The following is a 7203-nucleotide window of genomic DNA, read 5'->3' as shown; positions in this document are numbered from 1 at the left end:
GATATAGTGGAATTCCTTTTCTTGTTATCCAGTCAATTCTGCTTAAGTGAATTCCTGATTACTGTATAATATAACTGCGAGTCTTTGAGGGACTAAACTTCATTATGAGGCAAAACGTTTTCTTTTTTTTCCCCCTCTTTTCTGTTTTTGATTTAATTTTTTTCGCGCCCCCCCAACTCTCATACAAGAAAATGACTCCTATTAATTTCTACCATGTTATGTCTGACACCATTGTGGTGCAGTCTGAGGATCAAAAGGACAGTAATATTCTTATTTAGCACGCCTTTTGTCCTCCTGCTGTCTTTAAGAGGCTACAGTGCTTGAACTTGTCCGCCTGCAGCAGGAACACTTATTAATTCCACCTCGAGTAATAGTTACGCTTATTGCACCATGCAGATGAAGTATTAGAGCACATTTAGATATTTTCACACCATTTAGGCACTTTCTGTCCTTCTGGCTGCAGCGACATAATGGGTTTGATATATATTATCAGCTCCAAGTATAACTCTATAATTATTTTGTGTAATACAAATAGCACCAGTGGATAACGATGCTATTAATATCATAGTCAAATCATCACAGGTAGATTATAATGCATATTAAGCATATTCTTTAAATCTACTGATAACATTGTGGTTCTTCATATTGTAAGGTATCAGTGCCTCGATATAAACTATGGAGAAGGGAGCCATGTGCTTAAAATAATGCTTAAACAAATGAATGAGTAGATCGAACACCAAAAGTGGACCACTAATTAATGCCTCATTTGTAATGGTGTAAAGAGTTTAAAGGATCAGATAATACAGCCATACTGCCTCAGCACGAGGATGGGGATATTATCAGTGCTGTATGCTATTTCTTATATATTTTACTATAAACACAGAGAGTAGTGGACAGCTAAAAGAGTGAAGAAATGAAGTGAGGGCTGCATATGGGCATAAGCATTAAGGCTTAACTAATTACAAAGAAAATCATAACTAGTGCTAAAACAACAATAGCCCTGTATGTGTTCAATAAACTCACCTTGTATGTATTAAATATTTGTTTATGTGCTTCATATTTTACTCAGATTTTGTCAAAAGTTGCCTCAGTTTGAGGATGAAGACTATGTCTATGCTATATGCATTAGACATGATTACTAATATTCATTGTCTAATACATGTCCAATACCAATGTAAAGCAGAAGATGGGACAACATAGCCACACTGACCTCATCATAAGAATAAGATTATGTGTGTCAGACTTACAGATTTACTATTATCCATTAACCTTTTCTACTATGTAAACTACATAGAACACAGATAGTAACGGATAGCTAAGGAACTGAAGTTTATATATATATATATATATATATATATATATATATATATATATATATATATAACTAACACTGCCATATTAGCCTGAACACTCAGGATGAAGACACCACCATATCTGCTAGATATTATAACTAATATTCATTTAGTACCACTAATATGAAAGTCATGTAGAACACAGATGGTAGTGGACAGCTATGAGAGTTAGGAACTGAAGTGCGGGCATCACACAGTGTTATGCAAAAGACCGGATGGCCCAGGTCAAATAATATGTTTTTGTTGATTTTGTAAGTAACATATTGTCACATGCTTCTGCACATTTAATGTACAAGTACTGTTTACTGTTAGAATTTGCAAAAAAAAACAAAACATTGTGTTTGAGTTCCCTGTGCATATATTGAAATCAACAAAACATGTGACCAGGGGTTTCTAAACTTTTGCATACAACTGTACAGACACTTCCTTAAGGAGTTAAATAATGATCATCATAAACAAATAAATAAATAGATGTAACATAAATAGCATACATCAACAAAACACTTGCATCTTTCATGTATTGCCCAAGTTCTTAACAAACTACCAATATCTGGCAAAAGATGGGTAATACAGGCATATTGGCCTCACCAAGAGGATGAAGAGACATAAAATATATGCATTAGATACTGTTGCTAATGTTCCTTTGCTTTTGGTAATACACAAGTAATGTAGAACACAGACAGTACTGGAGAGCTAATAGAGGTGGGAACTGAAGTGTGGGCCCATATACAGACCTTTGCAGCACAAGCAGTTAAATATATTTAACTCCCCCCTAAAAAAGCAATAAAAATTTGAAATATATTTGAAATATCCTTCAAACATTTCCTAGACTTTAAACTACTAATACTAGATAAAACATGTGATAACACAGCCATGTTAGCCTCAACATTGAGGATGAAGACCGTCCATGCTCCATCACATCGTCCATGCTCTATCCATTAGCAGCTTGCGTCTTTCTTCACTTCTATGCTGCAACATCTGCTAAGCGCTCTGCAATCACCTGCCCACCGCTGTCTCTCCTCCTGCTCCCGTCACCTCTGCTGACGACCTGATAAGAAAACCTCACAGTGGATGAGACGTGTCGATCTGAGGAACGTCACTCAATATGACTGATTCACCACAGCCCCCTCCCGCACCCTTCCTTCTTTGTTTAGCATTTCAAAATTCCCCCTTTTCCTCACTTTTTTTCCTCTCTTTCCCCCTCCGTGGAGACGAGTGCCGGACCCTCTCTTTTATAAGGCCTATCGCTGGCTGAGATGGATGTGTGTGCTTATTGGACGGTAAAAGGCCACTCTTCAGGTGACATGCTTATCCGGCCACATATTCATGAATATTTAGCAGATGGTAATGAGGAAGTTTTGCATTGTTGCATGAGAATGCGCTGCGCTCCCTGGAGGAGGAACGAGAGGATGTGTGTGGACAGCAGAGGCGGCCAGGTGTGGCGAGAGTGTATGTCAAGTGTGTGTCAGGTTTGGTGGTGTATGCCTGTATGTCCGCGGCTGTGGGGTGAAGCACCGGGATCATGGATGGTAACCCCTTCCGAAACGCCAGCACACATACAAAAACATGCCGCCATGCCTCCTATGGGTCCCTGAATGAAGTGCTATGCTAACTAATGCTAAAACTATCCACCTTTACACATAGCTGTCATTCCTCAGAAAGCAACAATACATCATTCCACAGAGCAGACAGATGCTAAACAGCATGGAAGCGAAGACTGAAATGACTTCTTACATTATTTACGATCTTCCATCACAGCATACTGAGTTCATTTAACATTTCCATCGCTTTGGTTTGATTGTAGCTTTTCATTGTTTGCTAACTCCATGAGCAGAATTCACTTTCAAGGACCGCCCAGCATCATAAACAACCTTCTGACATTCACTACAAAAAAGGAACAAGAAGAAGTCTTTCTGAGATCTAGATTGTTGAAAACGGGTGCTTTTGTTGAACTGATCAGAGAACGGAGCAAAGGATTGATTTGACTTGAATAAAATCTCCTAAAGTCCTTGTTTAATACATAAAGTATATTTTTCAGGTTGAGCAAATGTTTTTGCAGGGCTCAAATAGGGTGGCTGAGATACTATACTAGATAAAAATCAGATGGCACCCTTGACTTATTTAATTTCTGGTCAAAATTGTCATGAAGTTCAAGTTATTCATTTTTCAGCGTCAGAAAAAGAGCAGAAAACATATTTAACCAAAAAACTCAACAGAAGTCTTAACAATTGAACATAATTTTGCGTGTCTCTACTGGTTTGTGCTGTTGGAGAAGCTCTGGAGGCGTGGCCATGCAGAGGGCCATGCTAAGAGGCTCATGAAAAGCACACACCTCCCAAAACTGGGTCCATTTATTGTTGTTTATGTTGTTGCTCTAGTTGTACATATGTGTTGTTTAAGTGTTACTGTGTTGTGGTTTGGGGTTAGTTAGTTGAGCAGCTACTGTGGAGGTGAAGCCTATGGCTAATAGGAAACTCTCTCATGAGTTCCGGGTTGTTCCATGCTGGTGTTTCTGCTGGTGTTTCAATAAAAAAGCACTTCTCACAGCAGAATTCCAGCCTCTCCTGTGTCTTCTTCTATGTCAACACCACAACAATATCATATTTTTGAGTATTTAGTGTGTCCACCCTTTACCCTTATTACAGTGTCCAGTTTGTTTCAGGACACTTGATTTGGGCATTTTTGAGTAATCTGCAGGGATGTTTTTCCATGCTCCAAAGTCTTAGAAGTTGGTTGCATTATCTCACTCCAAGTGATCTCAGACACATTCAGTGATGCTGAGGTCTGGACTCTGGGGTGGTCAGTCCATTGTTCTCAAAACACCAGCAGCTTCTTGTTTGATTATCAAATCTTGTTCCTTTTTTGTCCATTTTCTTTTCGCAGTAAGGGCTTCTTGACAGCTACATATCCTTTCAGACATTTTCAGCATTGAGCTGTCATCTCACAGTGGAAGGAAGGAAGGAAACACCTGGGCATTTTTTTCAAATCTGAAAAAATCTGTTGCTTCTGTTTTCTTTATACACTTTACTTAAATGTGTACATAAGTACATGAATAAAATACATCACATGAACACAGGTCTTGCCAAAAGTAAGTAAAATAACCAACAGTAATTGGTGTTGATGTAATACATCATCCATCTGGCATCAATGTACACATTTGAATTCGTAGCACTTCTTTCATGATATTGTTTGAATTGGATTATCTTTTATCTTATCTCCTGAAAAATGAATAACTTGTCTTTAGTGGCTGTTTTGACTTCAAATTAAATTAATAAAGGTGGCCTCCAACTTTTGCAGAGTACTGTATACAAGTATGATGAGCTTTTTTAAAGGTAAAAGAATTTCCACAATAGTAAGGTTCTCCTAGTACTACTCTCAGAAAAAAAAGGTATGACACTGTCACCGGGGCAGTACCCCTCTTGTCACTGTGGTGGTACACGCAGGGGTACAACCCAGTACCTTTAGTCAGGGAACATAACTGTACCATAATCCATTGAAATTAGATTTTCTAAGTTGTATTGACTCCACACACCCTGTCTCATCTCCAGGCTTTTTATTTTATTGTTCTGTTTTAAAACATTTGGTTATGAAAAGGTACAAATATCTACTTTTCCAGTAGGAAAAACTCATGTAAGGTACACAATTGGGCCTTAAAACCACTGCTGTACCTTTGAGGGTACACTTACATTCTTTGTACCTAGATGAATTAATCATGTACCTACATAGTATGATTATTTCTAACAGTGTATATATTCTTAGAACAGGCCAAGAACCATGGAGGAACCTTGATTTTAAGTGTATAAGCAGGTAAAAATCTAAATGAAACATCTTTTGCAGTCCAGTGGATTTTTACAGATATTTAAACACAGATTGGGGGACCAGTGTCCACTTTTCCAGTCTAGGACATGCAAGTCCATGTGGCCAGACAGAGCTGTACATCACTGTGATTTGTGAGTCAGGGCCCCATATTAAGGGAACCCCAGCAGACAGTCCAAGGGCTGCTGGGACATCTGTTAGCAGAGAAGTCTCTCCCTGAGAGCTAGGCTCAGTTTTTGGCAGCTCTGTCCCCAACCCCAGATGGAGACATAGCGATCATGGTGGGCCACTGACTAGCACAAGTGACAAGTCTGGTAGAGAGAGAGAGAGAGAGAGAGAGAGAGAGAGAGAGAGAGAGAGAGAGAGAGAGACAGACAGTGAGGGAGAGAGGTAGGTTCTAAATCAGCACGCAATCCAAAAGGCCCACTATAAATCGTTTGAATGGTTTCAGTAGAGGGACGGAAAGCACACCTGCAAGACTTATGTAAGCCTTATTAACGCATAAATATCCAAGAGCAGCTCCGGCCACAGCTCCTCATGACAGGTATAAATCTCTCTGTGCATTTGGTGAAGAGGGAGTGGGGGACCAGGAATATGTGTGTGGGGTTGTATGAGTGAATACATATAAGACAGCATCATGAGTCAATGGATGGCCAAACTAATGAGTAATAAATGTATGAATGCTCAGTAGAACGGTTTCCCAGACAAATAGTATGTCTTATGATGATAACTTCTTCATCTAGTCACACTCTGCAGGCTGTGGCCATTTATCAGATAGATGCCATGCAGAAATGTGAATTATAGGGTTATTACAAATGTTTTGCATACTGTTTAAACTTATTTATGCAATTACATCATAGTTACATAGAAATTACATGGTAATATATTACATTTACTTCAGGCATTTACCATTTGTTTCAGTGTCAAAACATGGCAAGAATGTTGGGAATGTTTTTTGTTTCAACAAATCAAAACTGTATCCAAAAACTACAAGTCATAAGAAAATATCCCCTTTTCTACTTAATATTTACAAAGTGTTGAGCAGTACTGAAATAAATCAGCATCACAACTATTGCCAAATATATCATAGTTTAATAGATTCAGATATTTAAGTTAATGTTTCTAATGTTAAATAACCCATTGGTCCTAAGTACTACTGTGCTTTGCTTATATCTTACAAACCTGACATGACTGTTTTGATTTTCTTAAAACTAATTGTAAACAATAACCACACAGGAAGTACATTTCCTAAAAAGTGGATATCTTTTTTTGATAATTCAACTGTTTTGATATCTGTTATGGCTGCAAAAACTGAAAGTCAATATTGTGAGATATTAACAATAGTATACTGATATATGATACATTACCTGGCATTACATACAAACACCAATGTGGTATTGAACATCTGTACTATGCACTTTTAATAGGATTCTATTTAAATGAGATATGATTGAAATAACAAAAGAATGACTACAATCAGGAAAAATGTATGTCTTGACTTTATTATTATTATTATTATTATTATTATTATTATTAAGCTCCCTTTAGGGGTCGCCACAGCGGATCATCTGCCTCCATCTTGCCCTATCCACTGCCTCCTCTACTTTTACACCAACCTCCAAATCTCCATGTCCACCTTAACTACATCCATAAACCTTCTCTAGGTCTACCTCTTCTCCTTCTACCCGGCAGCTCCATCTCCAACATTCTTTGACCAATAATAATAATAATAATAGCCATGAACAGTAATCTTGTCTATTGCCTACTGTTCACGGTTTCATTTGTCCTGTGTAGTTCTTTCTGTCTGTCTTTTAATTGCAACGTTACTTCTTCAAATCCACAACCACCAAACATGCTCTCTGTGGAGATGCTGTATTTTCTCAGAATAGCACTCCCCGTTAAATTAAAGCCATTCCAACTTTACATTTATCCTCATCAGCTCCTCTGACATCTAGGCTCAGAGCAAACCCACCATATAAATGAACCCAAAGAATCATCATTTTCCTCTTTATGGTCGTTCTCTCTCTCGACTCGG

Source organism: Pygocentrus nattereri, chromosome 25 (genome assembly GCF_015220715.1).
Source record: "Pygocentrus nattereri isolate fPygNat1 chromosome 25, fPygNat1.pri, whole genome shotgun sequence".
In the NCBI taxonomy this organism is placed as follows: domain Eukaryota; kingdom Metazoa; phylum Chordata; class Actinopteri; order Characiformes; family Serrasalmidae; genus Pygocentrus; species Pygocentrus nattereri.
Note: the sequence above shows the minus strand (reverse complement) of the source record.